The 15,708-nt window shown below is 45.7% G+C and overlaps 1 long non-coding RNA gene across 1 annotated transcript in view; it reads right to left on the bottom strand.

Annotated features, from left to right (window-relative positions):
• LOC142774449 (uncharacterized) overlaps positions 1–14,276 on the bottom strand; it is a 318,906-nt gene extending 304,630 nt beyond the window's left edge. The window contains exon 1 of the long non-coding RNA XR_012886404.1: positions 14,113–14,276. This is a non-coding gene — a long non-coding RNA (uncharacterized LOC142774449). The remainder of the gene's footprint in view (positions 1–14,112) is intronic.
• Positions 14,277–15,708: the final 1,432 nt, after the last annotated feature.

The raw sequence follows: 15,708 nt of genomic DNA, 5'->3' as shown, positions 1-15,708 counted from the left end.
TTGGCTTTCTATTGTTTCTCCTCGAAGTTACTCCTACACTAAATGTCAAGTTTTCTTTGCTAGTATAGAACATAAACACTTGTAGCATGTCACCTTTTTTACCTGGCACTGTTCCCATCTCGTATTTACTATACTCCTGTATTTAGCATGCTCTGATTTGACTGAAATCAATTTAAGAAAGCCTGCTTGAGCGTATTTAGTGTCGCTGCGCTACCTGTACGTGTTTCAAATGCCTCGCTAAAAATTGGGCCCATATATTGCACACTAAACAGCAACGTGAAGTGTATACTTTTTTTGCCCAACCCATATTATAGAAAATTTTCAACCTTATCCAGTGTACGTCCATGCGTACATGCGTGCCTGTGTGTGTTGTCTGTGCGTGTGCGCGCACGTGTGTGTGTGCGTGCGAACGTGCGTTGTTTGTCAGCTCACTTTTCAAAGTACCTACAGTGCTCGAGATATTGAACTTCCCTTTCTTCTCCACAATGTGGTAGCACTGGACGTTGCATAAAAGATATTGCTTTTTTTGTACGCGTTTTCAATATGACAAGAGTTACCTGCATCATAGATTACAATCCGGACACGCTCTTTTCGAGACGAATATTATACAAGAATAAAACGTCTGCAATTTTTCGCCTGGTGTATGGAATTTCGGCAATGACGTTCAAGAGGTCACTCGGCATTCCTCAAATATCCCGAATGGCATTTTTTCAATCTTCGGTCTCTTGCTGATGGGCTTCAGTGTGACATAGATAAAGTAAAGCACGGGTTTTTTTCTATAGCAGGCAAACTCGAAGCGATATTTTTGACAAGAACGAGTCAGCGGAAAACATTCAAAATTTATATTGCGTAGTGCACCTCCATGCTTCCTACACACGCACACGATCATATTTCTTGTAGTGCCACGACGGTGGCGCGCAAACCCGACTTCTTAACTTGCTGAAGCACAAACAGCATATTGAGGCTTGGCTAGTTGCGGTGCGTATTCAGTGAGATTCTTAAGGTACCAACGAAAGTAAAGAAATAAATAAAACCTCTACATTCCTGTAAACTTGTTTGGTTGAACCTGCGACAAAGTAAAAAGCGTAAGTTGAGCCAAAGAATAGTGTATCTGAACCACACGAAATGAATCCTCGATTTTAGTGCTATTGCAACATGCTAGAGCGTCTGGACAAATATACGGCTGCCTATTTTCCCATCCTCCAGCTTTTCTATTCTCCTTGCTTCCACAGGCTTTTTTTGTGCTGCGCAGACACATTTAATCTTCCCACCTTTTCCCGCAGTTTCGCTTCACTTGCGCCAAGCCAATCACGTTGCTCCGATGAGTGCAAAGAGGAAATGGGGGGGGGGGGAGAAGCCTGTTGGAGTGGTGTTCATTCGAGCATATCGATTAATCTTCGGGTACTTGTCTTAAATGACGACGGGTTTCATATCGAAAGCATCGAAGTACTTCAGAAGGAGCTCCGTCTACGTGATCTGGCGGGGTTGATTGATTGATATGTGGGGTATAACGTTCCAATACCACCATATGATTATGAGAGACGCCGTAGTGGAGGGCTCCGGAAATTTAGACCACCTGGGGTTCTTTATTGTGCACCCAAATCTGAGCACACGGGCCTCCTTCATTTCCGCCTCCATCGGAAATGCAGCCGCCGCAGCCGGGATTCGTACCCGCGACCTGCGGGTCAGCAGCCGAGTACCTTAGCCACTAGACCACCACGGCGGGGCATGTGATCTGGCGGGGTATAATCAGCTTTCCATCATTTGATTGAATAGGAGAAAAGGTGGGGGAGGAGAGGTTGTTTTCATGCTTTTATATTAATTTTTTTCGTGTATGCCGCACATACGGACACTTTTGCTGTTCTCGCTCGGTATTTTCTGACCTATATAAAAAAGACGACTGCATGTTAGCGTAAACAGGGCTTCTTCCGTACCATATTGCGAAACACTGTGCCGTAGAGCACGTTTTCAGTGTTGATGGCTAGCGGTTACGATCTAGCCCCTCCGTATTTACGGGGAAGCGGCTTTCGTTATGATGAGACAATGACTCCCATTACAATTACTGTGAGTAATGGGTTCAATTGGATAATACCACTTGTATTTTTTTACCACATTGAATGCAGACAGTGAATGTTCTGGAGTGAGAACAAGTTCCTATACAAGAGAGAGAATAAACATTTATAATAACGAATGCACACTGAGCCTTCTTTGGGTGTGGCCCTCAGTCCAGGGCTCCATTGCCTTGCGCGACCCTGTGAGCCCGTTGGACCAGCTGCTGCTGTACCTGCCGGCGTAAGCTGAGCAGTGCAGACTCCCAAGTGGAAGGGGTGGGGTTGGGAAGAGAGGAACGCCCTGTGGGGCAGAGCATTCCCACGTAGAGTGGTACACCATCGGTACGGATCCACAGAAGGGACAGTAGGAGGGTTAGAGAGTCGGATGAAAGCGATTTAGCATATAAAGGCAAGGGAATGAATTGGTCTGTAGTTGGCGCCAAGCGACAGCATCAGCTCTGTTAAGTGAAGGATGAGGGGGAGGATACGTATAACGGCTCTGTCGGTAGTACTCCAGCGTAGCGTTGTAGTTGAGTGGTTCTGTCGATGCGTCTTCTGGATTGGATAGCTCTTTCAATGGAGCCCGGCTGGTCAGCTCTCGGGCAACCACATGAAGGCGTTCATTACCATGGAGAGAGGCGTGTCTAGGTCTCTCTCTCTCTCTCTCGTATACAAGTTCAAAGACTCATTTTTGGAAAGGTCTTTGATAAAGGTTAAATTTATTACCAGATGGCCAAAAAAGTTTTCTAGAGTACGGTGAATGGCATGAAGAAATATGTTCCGCATGAAACGTCTAGCAGTCGGAGAGAAACGTAAGCTTTAGACACTTTCATCGACGACGATTGTGTAATTGCTATTGTGTCTTCGGCAAGTGAAGTTGGTAGAAACAGTTGCCTTATCATTAGCACTTACATGACGATGTATCAGCGACAATGACCCAACGTGGTTAATAATTAAGGCACTGGCTTGACTACCCAGGAAAGTCAAGTGAATGCAATGAGCAGGCTAAGAGCTGTTCTGATGTATTTAGCTAATATGTACGTCTTAATCAAGTCGTGGTTCTGGCACGCAAAACCATCTAGCTTAGATTTCTTTATACTCGTTAATATGGAATAAGATCAAGTGCAGTAACTGCCTGCCCTTTCATTTTTTCCAAGTTTCCAATAGCAGCAACGTCACCTGTTCACATTGTGTTACTGCCAAGTACATACATATTCAACAATATTCACATCATTGAAAATATTCGCTTATTCTTCGTAGAAAAAATTTTCCTACCATAGGAATCTTTCAACAGCGTTACATCATACCCTGAATGAAATACGCATTATCACAAGCGTTCGCGCACATCTCTGTTCGTCTGTTTTTGTAACTGTGAACCTGTTTAGGTAGCTGTGACTAGACCGACCAAATTTCGAAAACAGGCGGGTGCCACACAAATGCAATAGGTCGCACTACTCAAGACCGGCGTACTAAAAATGACAATCGTATCAAATAGCCAAAAGAGCGGGTATGGAAAGCAGAAGTTTGTGTGACTCTGTTAGGACATCGCCATCGTCATAAAAGGAGCATTTGGTTCAGAGATTAAAAATTTTGAAGTAAGTAAAAGAAAAAGATTCGTAGAAAGTTAGGTAACCTAACTGACAGAAATATACAAAAAAAACGTACAAGCGGAGGAAAATGATGAATAATGCTGCCAAAGCAGAAAAGCAAACGTAAAACGAAAAAGAAAGGGAAAATATTTGAACTCAGCAATTCAGGGCAACCACCGGATTGGGGAAGTGATGTGTGTTCACGCACCCTCCTTGGTTGTCGAAAAAGATGTCAGCTGCAGCAAACGCACTTTCTCTTCTTTTGTTGTTGTTGCTTCTTTGACACTCAAGCTGGCAAGAGAAAAGTTGTTCTCTTCTGTCGAGTGTACCTTTATCGTCGGTGCAGTCAGGGCAATGGCTTGTATTTACGCAGCTTTTTTTACACACGTATGCGTATGTATTCAGTTTCTCATTAATATAGAATAAAAAACAATTGTTTAGATAGTGTACACTGAATTTCATCTTGTGAATTTTTCTCACTGTGCTCGCTAAATTTTCTTTTCGGGAATACCAGTGCTCCTATTTTTGCTGCTAGGCGAAAAGGGCAGACGGACTGACGGCGTACTTTGGGGGGCGGGGCTAAGTTTTTGTCTGGAGACCAACTCAGCCCCACGGAGTTTGCTGGTTTTTTTATATGTGATGAGAACTGTACAAAATTTAGGAAGCAGAACAGGTCAGTCATTAACACTGTGATCCTCGAATCAGCGGTGGGGTGCCATCCTTAGAAAGCTTGAGCTTAACGAAGTGCAGGTGGCATGGACAAAAGTAGAAAAAAACTTGAAGGTTACAAGCCATTGTGTGCCAACCGTATAAGGTATACGGCTGTTTACGTTACTTTAGCCTCATCGTACTAAATAATCTAGGCTTTTGAAAGAGAGCAACCATAATTATATATGATGAACAGTGAAGGAACGACACAATGAAATAACGTATTAATAACCGCGGGTCTATATGCCATGCTGTTTTTTTTTTAGTGTAGACGGAGCGTGCACGTGTATTCATGTTCAGCAGCAGGCCCAATACGTTGAAGGCGTGCTTGTTTTACTTCGTTTTCATCACGATAGTGTGAACGTCTCAGATACCTCGTTACTTGAAGATTCGTTCAAGGTATAGTAGTGCTAGGCAACAGTGCTACCAATATGGCAATAATTGGAGGCAAAGAAAGACAATGCTTTGTCTGTTAGCTTGCGTTTTTGTCTCTTACCTTCAACTCTTTTTTTTTTGCCTGCCTCGGCAAAACAGTGGCTACGGTCCTCGGCTGCTGACCCAAAGGTCACAGGTGACCCAAAGGTCAAAAAGATTGTTCGATCGTGGCTGGAGCAGTCGCATTTTGATGTAGGCAAAATGGCAGAGGCCCGTGTTGTGTGCGCTTTTAGTGCATGTTAAAGGACACGGATGGGGGAGATTTTCGCCGCCTTCCACTAAGGCATCCCTCATAATCATATCTTGGTTTCGGGGCGTTGAACCCCAGATATCAAGATTTATTATTACAAATGTTTCATTGTTAAGTGATATACTATCGCCAAGACAGCGACAAAACTTCAGTTATCGTGCCGCAATAGTGACAGTACAGAACCAACGACTGGGCACTTAGCGAGAACAATAGAGTTGCAGGTACCAAAAATTATGAAATGCAGCCTTACAGGCAGCTTCAAGTCAGCTGAAGCGACGAAAATGGGAAGGTCGTGGAGAATGAATGCAATCTGCTCGCACACAGTATGGTAACATTTAGGGGCGAACCCTCTTACGCCGTGGGTCGTACGTCCCGTGTCGTCGTAGTCATCGTAGTAGCCAGTTGCATTGCATTGCATGTCTATAAAAACAGTGTCATGGCATATCCACAGAGTGAAAGATGGTGAGTGCGACGAAGCGTCCATCAGTCCGTCCGTGCTTCAATGCATCCGTCCGTCCAACCATCCGTCCGTACATCCACTTTGCCCCACGCGTCATCATTCACCTTGTGTATATGCTGCGATTATTTTATCATTCGGGGAGGCATTCATCCAGCAGTACACACCAGGTAGGCTGGGGATGATAATAATGAAGATGTTGGTAAAGCAATAGTAAGTCTACAAGTCCCCTTCATGTTCGAAATTGATGTTTGAAAGAACGATTCATTACAGACTCCAGCTGGTGTTGACAAGTGGTAAAAAAATTAATGCCATACACAATTTCAGAGTCCCCAATATGGCGGGAGCTGCTAAAGCACAAAGTCTTGTGCATACATGTGCGTTCGTTCGTGTTCTTTCTTTGTATTTGAGCAGAGCACGTTCAGTGTCGACCTGTGACAGTTCTGAGTTCACCTTGTGTGCGTTCTTCTTGTGTTTCCTTTCTGCTTCAAGAACGTGCTGAAACTTTCGAGCGGCTTGCAGTTCTCCCCATCACCATACTACTTGTCACTATATCATTCATTACTTCAAGAATATGGTGAAACAATACACAAAAGCGCTGAAGTACCCTGTGCAGACGCGCTTCACTTTTTTCCTATACCGGCCGATTGCCATGACAGAGTGATCAACCACGTTCTTGTTTTATTTCAAAATGTCTCGAGAAGTCCCGATTCTTGGAGATTATACCATATAAAGCCTAGGTGAGAAATGCTCAGCGCAAAATGTACCTCATTGTTTGGGAAGGTTCACGATTATTCTAGATCATTCTGCCGAAATTACGCGCAAGACGTGAAAACTCGAGATTATTCCAGAGCTTGCGCGAGTACTAGTAACAAGGCAGAAATATTCTACGGCACATGTACTAGTAATTATACTGACACGCTTTGCCGCTTGTCAATTCATGAATGGCCAATAATCCGTTCGCCGCTATCAGTGCCAAAGTGCCACTGTACTCTCATTTTTTGGTTACCAGCCACAGGTTTGGCCAAATTAACAGTTTGATCTGACCTCGTGACATCATTGCCACGGGGCCATGACGCAGAGAAAAGGAACAGACTGGATGTTCGGGTTAAACTGTCTATTGGGTATAACTTGTGGCCACGTAAAAGGAAACTCAGATTACAGCAAGACACTGGCACCAGGGGGCGGAAACTCCTTATACCTCCCATGTATTCGCTCTCGCATGCTGATACGCAACAGCAGCACCTATTTTACCACTGGCTGTTGCCGGACATCCAACAAGAAATCAATCACAAACCGAGAATTTCATGACGTCACCGGTGACGTTCCCAAATAGAGAGAAAGAATTAAAAAACTGAGAGGAGGAGGGTCGCCGCAGAAGTTCTCCTTTCCCACTTCGCATGCAAGCAGAATGCGCTCGCGCCTTTATTTCAGGTCCGCTGGCTGCTCGGGCGATGCCGCCTTTCGTAAAGTTTTGTTAATCTTTTTCTTCCAAATTTTGTTCTTGTGTTCTGAAGAGGCGAATGTTAAGCTGACTGATGTCTTAGTATAAAACAAACTCAGTTGGCACAAATAAAATGAACTTTTTTACAATACGTCTCGTATAAAAAAAAAACACATACACGTAGTGCGGAAGTGTCAATCTATAAAATCAGCTTTACTTACATTAGAGATACGGCCATAATGAGCAAACATTGATCCCAGATTATCATAATTATTGCGAAAATTATCAACAATTGTAAATAAAACACGTCGTATTTGACTCATTCACGTTTGTTATGACGGAGTGCATGGTTTTCCTACATAACTTGGGTACCAAGCAAGACTGAAGTTCGGAGGCATGGAGAGGCTTGAAGCGATCTGTAGTTTTTCGAGAAAGAACGACGCTGGAAACAGTGTTTCGGCAAGTTGACTTGTCCTCGTCAGGGAAACGGCGTTGCCATGACGAAGTCAACTTGTCAAAACGTTGGCTCCCCCGACATTTCTATATAATATATTTAGAATCATTTAGTCCATCACGTGCACTTGAGTGACAGTAGTCGAAGTAAAGACTCACGTTATGAAAGAGCATATATAAAAAGTTTATGAGCACGAAGCAGCCAATAATTACTTGACATCATTTGAACTACATGCCAAAGTAAAAGAAGGTGAAACTATGTGGCTGAGCCAACCCAAAAACAGACTTTCAATGAACGCTTTTTCTCGACAGGAGCTTGGCTGCTGTCTTCACCAATTAAACAAGTGACACCGCACTTCTGTCAGTCCAGTCAGACTTGCAGAGAACTGGGTTAACTCATGTACTCTTGCAAAATCAATACTTGCTCAAATATTGGGTCCAAGTTTTTGTGTTCGACAGTTGCCTTTAGGAAACGCTGAGAAATTTTCACGGAACTCGAAATCATTGGGTTAGCACACCGCGGAGAACATGTGTTGCCCGATTAAGTCATCTTCCACAAATGCATCGTTCACTTGTTCGGCGTAGCTATCTGCGGCTTCCATTCTCTGCCCACCACCACTTGCTGTCTTTATCTTTCCCGCAGTTGGCATGCGCGCCAACCGAGCGAGACAACTGAGTGCGATCTAAGTTCAAATATCGCTGAGCGAGGGGCGAGAAGGAGAGGAGGCAAGTGGTACAAACTCAAGTCAACCACTTCCTGAGCTTCGCCTGATTTAAAAGCACAAACTAGCAATAACTAAACACATAAACAAAAAGAGAGGTTTTTTTACAGGGGTATCAATTTTTTTTATTTGTGAAAACTTGTGAAAGCCAATAAATGCGAACATTCACATAACCCTCACTCTGTTTAACCGGATCTTAGGATGCCCAGCAAGCGCTACGGGCGTGCAAGTTCCTTGAAACCGAAACAAGTGCCGAGTTTCCGGGTCCTGCTGGCACTGATAACGGCCAACCTCTAAAGTGTCGGCTGTCGATCAATTTACAAGCGGCGAAGCGTGGCGGCATGTATCCACGCGTCGTCAAATATTCCAGCATCATCAATGGCCTTCGCGGAAGCTCTGCGATAATCTCGAGCGTTCGCGTCTTGCGGGCGATTGTAACAGAACGATCTACAATGATCAGGAACCTTCTCGAACAAAGAGGCGCAGTTGGCGCTGAGCATTCCTGACCCATGCCTTGTGGGCGACAAGTGAATCAAAACAACAGTGAATATAAGACACACACGCGGCAGTATGTTGTGTTTGGCAGTGAATTTCGTTTTGCCTTCATCATTACTGCTTTGTGGTATAAGGTCTAACCTGAAGTTGGTAAAGATGAAGTCTATGCTCGTTCGCTTGGGGGTCGTTGCTTGCTTGCAGTCATCTACTGCACAAGACAGTCGTTTCCCGTAATTGTCGTCATCTCTATTGTCATAGTCGTGGCGTACCCTGCATGTGCTGTGCCCCGATGGCAGAAAAAGAACGCGTGCCCAGCACGCGCTTGAGTTTAAACGTCATCAGCATCATCGTGAGCAACACCTATGGTGCACGCCAACGCCACCAACGGAAAAACCATGGCCTTAAGGAGCCTTGATAATAAAGCGCACACAAAAAGAAAGTTGAGCCAGCTACGCTTCACGGACACTGACGAAACAGTGGCCTGAAGATGGAGTGAGTGAAGTGAGTTGACGTGTAAATGAAGGAGGAATGAGGAGGAAAGAGTGACGGGAGCAGTAGTGGGCGTAGTGGTGAGTTGTGGTAGTAGTGTCGAGGGGGAGAAATGGGCGGAGCGTCACATATTCTTTTTCGAATTTACCCACTTTCTGTAAGTAAATGTCACTATGATCTGGAATCTATGACAGCCCTCGCACATTAAAAGGTTCACTCAGAAAAGTGTCGCTGCTAGAAACTGGTGGGAACATGGCAGCACTTTTGCATTAGCAGTGTCGTGGTAAACGGGCCTAGTTTTTTGAATGTACGATTTTTCTTGTCTGCCTCCACACATGTTGACCTTGTTATACCCCTGTCACACGGCCCCACCCAACTCCGTTGAACACCGTCAACGTAAATCTCCCCTGGGGGGTTCGACGGAGAAGGAGTTGTGGCAGTGCACACGGCAATGACAAGGTTGTGACAGTTGCCGTGAGGGGGCTCAGCTGGCGCTGTTTGATTTTCGGAAAAGTATTCTAATTTGATCCCTATTGATTTTTTGTGAATCCTCGTTAGGCGGTTGTTACAAAAAAGCACTATAAAGTAGGTACGCGACTAACAACCATCCATTAAAAATTATTTCAAATAAAAACGGATTTGCTAATTGTAGCAATGCTGCTAGTGATGCTGGCCACATTGTGCTTTTAGTTGTTTTGTTGCCTGTGTACATGCCCGGTACGAAAGTTCTTATGCTTCCTTGCCTCGTGAGCGCACATTTTGTGTTCTTCAGCCATGAGTGACACATCGGATGACGTGAGGAAGTGGTGCGATATTGCACTGGTAATGACGTTGATCGGCTGGCGCCGGCCTGCCCGACTCGCGAGGCACGGTGTGTAGGGCATCGGTGTTGAGAGTAAGTGAACTCTGGCGGGCGTAAATATTGTAAACAAACACGCGTTGTGAATGAGTACTACAACGAAAGAACGTTTAATATTGCTAAAATGTATTATTCTTTCACAGCGGCCACTTAGTGCTCGAAATTTTTCTCTGACTTCCAGACTGCTGAGGACAAGAGTACCTCGTTTCGCTGCGAAGGAAGATCGTTGAACGTCCTTTGCGAGATGCTCCGTTCACCTTCGTTTGCGTAAGGGTGGCCGTGTGACACCAACCGCATCTTCGTTGTCGTAAAAACGAGAGAGTTAAACGGTCTTCACGGGTGCCCGTGTGACATAGGTATTAGTCAGCACGCATCAGTGGCTGTGTGCGTACCCGTGTGTATTGTGTAAGTTGTACACAAATAGCGTGACTCAGCTGGTTCGAGTTTTCTTTTCCCTCTTAACTGCGAATGTGAGTGGTTGCAACGATAAACAGCAGAGAACGAAACGTGCACCTCCCATTCAAAGATTCTTGCCGTGACGGAAATTTCAAATTCATCCATGTATTTTGGTACAGACGCGCAAACACAAAGACGCCGCGAACGGCTGGTTGATACAAGGCACGCAAGCAGCCAGAAAAATAGAGGGGTGGGCGAAATGGAACGGAGGCATTCTCCAAAATTTCAGTGCGAACGATAGGAAGCATAAAGAGGAGGAGACAAACAGAACAGTTTGTACAGAACAGAACAGCCCTGTTCTAACACCCAAAGTTTGTTGAAGCGAATTTCAACCACCTTTGAAATGAACAACCCTCGCGCATAAATTACCTGCCATCAAAGAACTCACACAGCTTACTTAGTTCACAATCCAAAAGGCAAACAGACTGTTCGCGTCTTCTTCTTTGTGGTTCGCCTCGTCGAGCTGAACGTTTTCAAGAATGAAACAGTCAGACAACAATGAGCACACCACTGTCACGTAAGGTGCACATCTACACGCCCAAAAAGAATGCATTGCATATGCTAAACGCAGACTCACTGTTTTTTTAATCATTTACAAGTGTACTCTGTATGATAACACGGTATGCGTGATGCGAAAATTGAAACGTCGTGGCCAACACGTGCGCTGATAAAGAAAGAGGGCGTGAGCCGAGAAATGGCATTGTGTGTGTACGCACTTGTTTGGGGGCACGAGGTTGCGAAGCACCCGCGTTTGCGAGAGGTTGTCCCTCCTTACTGCGTTTACCTGAAATCTCATCACGACCGAAGGACTGAATTGATGATTATCCATAAAGGCGCACAGATCGGCGCGTGTTGACAGAAGCTGTGTGCTGCCGTGCCACATTGTTTGTAGTACTCAATAGGGCTTGTGTTACGACGGTAAACTAAAATATCGCAGTATGTTACACTTTCATGCCCAGAGGTGGTGGCTGATTTCGTGCACTCTGAGTGGTGTATACAGTCCTTCATGAAAAGTATAGGCGACACACTCCTCGAACTGATCACGAGGCGATGAAGCAGCGGAAAGCTTACACGAATATTTTGAAGCCCTTTCAACGTGCTAAGACCACCGAATTTACGCAAACAGGGTGGAAATTAGAAATAAAACGTTACCTTCGCGGGGAAAAAGAAATCAGGATTACGTAATTCCTTACGCGTTCCCCTAAAACGACGGCAAGTTTAAAGGCATCCTCTAATTTCTCATATCAGTTGACTGTATTGCAACTTCCTGCACTTTTTCAGCAAGCTAGATCGGCCTACCTGTCACAAAGCTACATTGTCATGCGATGATGCCATTTGTCGTCGCAAATATTGGTGGCTTATGAGGTTGTGATGAAGCATATGGCTACCGTCACTACGCAATGTTTTTCGCATATCCTGCGTATGTTCGGACGCCGTGTATGGTCACTCCTGTTTCTTGGGTATTTAAGGCTTTGGACTCGACAAAAAATTGCCTGCAGCTTCCCTCGGGGGAACACTGAGAAGAATGCGGAGTATATAATTGGTTAACGGGGTGTTAAAGTGCGACTTACTTGGGTCGATGGCTAAATTGGTTAACGTGGTTGTGAAATGGGGTGTTAAATTGCGACTTACTTGGGTCGATGGCTAAATTGGTTAACGTGGTTGTAGAAGGGGGTGTTAAATGAGTGAACACGTACACACGTATGCGAAAGGGCGGCGCTGGTCGAGGAGACGTCGATCATTGTGTTTGTGGATTCGTTGGAATTCATTTCAGCGCGACCTTGGACGTCGACGCGCCGTACAAACCAACCGACGAGCGGCAACTGAGCGAGCGAGCGCCGACCTTGAGTATATATACAGCGCGACGGCGCATGCACTGTCAGCTGTCGAATGTTCGAGAAGGGGGAGAAGCCCAACGGCGCATGCGCGCGCGTCAGCTGCTGATGTTCTCGAAGCGCGACGGCGCATGCGTGCGCGTCAGCTGCCGATGTTCTCGAAGCGTGACGGCGCATGCGCGCTACATTATACAGCTAGCGAATGTTCGTGAAGAGGAGAAGCGCACGCGTTGTGTAGAGGAGGAAAGGTGCACAGATGGTGGAGGAGTGAAGCGCGCGCGGTGTGTAGAGGAGGAAGGGATGCACAGATGGTGGAAGAAGGAGGAGGAAGCTTGCGGACGGCGCCGCACTACAAGCCTCGAGTATTAGATGCTCCGCATCTAAAACAAAAGAAAACTTGGATTTCTCGGCATATCACGCAAATGAAAGACCTGCTTACCAAACAAAACGACTGTCTGCTTCGTACTCAATGAAAGTTGTTAAACGCGCGCCGACCCCTCCGCCCCCCGTTCATAGAGTCATTATAAAATACCACAACGTATTCGTTTCATTGACAAATTAGAACATGCAAGACCTTATGCCTAAAAATGTGGTGCGCAATAACAAAGTTCCAAAATGAACAATGCAGCTGAGTTTGTAGCAATATCAAGAAGGAAAAAAAATTGTTGAATAGGGGCAAAGCTATGAGTCCTCCTACATACAGTCCACGTATGTAATATGAGCACCAACTACAAGATAACTTGTCAAGCTCAAGCGTGTTCGCAGATCTGCGATTGCTATTTGAAGCAGCTTAGCAAGACTTTGTCACAAGCATTCATACAATACATTCTGAAGAATTGATTGATATGTGGCTTTTAACGTTCCAAAACCACCACATGATTATGTGAGATATGCCGTAGTAGAGAACTTCGGACATTTAGACCACCTGGGGTCTCTCCCTCTATGCGTCCATCCGTCTGTCTGTCTGTCACTCACACTAGCGCCACCTGATGAGTGAGTCATACAACTAGGTGGTTACGAACCTGTCACAAAAAGACATGCTAGGCCAGACCCGTGGCTTTCGGAGCTTTGCCTCTAAATATCGGTAATTTTGCCGAGTCTTTCACCACGGGCACTGTTGAAGAAGTGGCGGGCTCGCAAGGCGTACTCAGTGCGCACAGACGCGCCAAAAAGCTGCATCACGGGACGTGCGCAACTAGCCGTGTATCTTATTTGATATTTCTTTCATACGTCTTGGTTGTGCTAATACATGCATCACCATTGCAGTCTCATGCTGACAGTAAAGTATTTTAGCCAAACGCATTGATTGAACCGTGTTAGAAACTGTTATATATTGCCGTCACGAGGGAATGAGTACTTCCGAATAGCTCGCTAGGGGCACCTCTCATTTGTGGTCTAGTGGCCCTGGTTATGTAATGTCGACCCAAACGCCACGGTATCGAATGTCAGCCGCATTTGGATGAAGAGCAACTGAAGGCCCGTGCTCTCGTCTTTAGCTTTATGCAAAAGAACACTAGGTGGTGGAAATTTTCAGAGCTCTCGACTACGGCGGCTCACAACGTCACGTGGTTTCGGGCCGTCAAACCCCAACGAATTCATTACTGAATAGAGCGTTATATATATGGTATGGAGAAAGGCAGGGACGTAAACCACAATACATCGCGAAATAGCGGCAGCGACCGTGTTTGCGTAAGATTTCACCGGATCTACAGCAACACATAGCATACTACCTTTAGGCACACTTGCTCAAAAGCGCGCATGCTTCAGAAGAGCTTTCCACAAACCAAATAGTGGCTAGCGGCCAGGCGCTCGTGAAAGCAGTAGACCTCAAAAGGAAACGCTGAACCTATGAGCAAATAAAATATTTACCGGTGTCCACACTACACGAAGCTTGGGGTGAAAAGCTTGGTAGCGGAGCGTACGTCGTGCATGGTGGTTGAGACGATCAGTCGTTAACGTGCTTATTCATAGCTCTGGCCTCGACGTCTTCCATGCCACGTTTGAAGCTATGCTCCACAAAGTTGACGCTAACAGGAAAGTACCACCCGCAATCAGGTGAGAGCACTCGAGGTGGCGTTCGCTATGTTCCCAAAAGTGCGATTGAAGTAAGCGCCGCCTCGAGGGTAAATCAAATGCGCAGTCTAGAAGCGGCTGGCTGTTGTCGGCGCATGCGCTGCGAAAGAAAGGGTCACGTAGGAGATTCGTCCGTGTATGTCTATCTCTGATAACGCGTGAGTTAGCAGTGGATAGTTTTTCGTAGTTCGAGGACTGCGGGCAGTTTTACATGTGCAGAGTGCCATAGAGTGGAACTAGTTCATATGAATTCAATGGCAATGTTCACGTTGGTCGCGTTTTGTCGTGCTCGAGGGTGTAGATTTGATTCCCGTCCAAGACGGCCGCATTTAGATGAGGGAGGCAAAATGTAAGAAACACTCGTGTATTGCGATGCACGTTAAGGAATTCAAACTGGTCAAAATGAACAGCCCACCTTCCACCACGCACACACACACAAGCAAGCACTCATGCACACACACACAAACACACTATAGCGCACTCGTGGTTTTTGCTCGTGGTTATCGACAGGACGTGCTTATATTTTCAGCACCCCCAGCTGATGTCTCGTAGAGGGCTAGAGGATTACATGTAGTGTTATATGGTAGCATTCGCTGTGCATGTCAAAACTGTCGCGAACTCATTTGGACAGACCCGCGTTGGCCGTTAAGGGAACACCACTGCTTTTGCATTTACCAGACAGATAACACAAAACAGCAAGACCTTTTCAACATATGAGATTAGTCTTAACAATGCTTTTCGACTAAATACATCTTCGATGTCAGGCCTCTCAGTGTCAGAGTGGTGAGGAGATATTACCGATCTCAACTGCGAAACAAGGACGCTATTAGAGAGTTTTAGAATACCATACGCAAAGCTTGCGGGGGTAGCGTCAGCGTTCGTCACTCAATGGGAACTCGCTGGAGGTTAGCGTCCGACACATGCCCTACTCAAAGCAAAAGCTCTGCGTCACGCTGCTGAAAAGCTTTATAATATTGCGCACCGACTTCTCTAACCATAGCTTGTGGTGAGTATGGACAACTGCGAACTTTTTAAAGAACCGAACGACACCATGGTGCACCCGCTCACCACTTTTTATGTTTGCTTGCTTTTTAGGGGCGAAGCTCTTTATGGCGTGGGCTGTGCGTCCCCTGTAGCCTCTATGTAGCCACCTCTAGTTTAGTTCTTGCAGTGTTCACTAGATGGCGGTACCGTCCCCTGTATGTAACCACCTCTACTTTAGTTCTTGCAGTGTTCACTAGATGGCGGTACCGTCTCCTGTATGTAGCCACCTCTCGTTTAGTTCTTGTAGTGTTTACTAGATGGTGGTACTTGTCGCTGATGATGAAAAGATGCAAGATGTTATAAACTAGAAAGCGGTACTCGTAGTTGATGAAAGACGCGAGATCTTAT

This window comes from Rhipicephalus microplus, chromosome 10, assembly GCF_043290135.1.
Source record: "Rhipicephalus microplus isolate Deutch F79 chromosome 10, USDA_Rmic, whole genome shotgun sequence".
Taxonomy (NCBI): Eukaryota; Metazoa; Arthropoda; class Arachnida; order Ixodida; family Ixodidae; genus Rhipicephalus; species Rhipicephalus microplus.
Note: the sequence above shows the minus strand (reverse complement) of the source record. Positions and strands in the feature narration are given on the sequence as shown.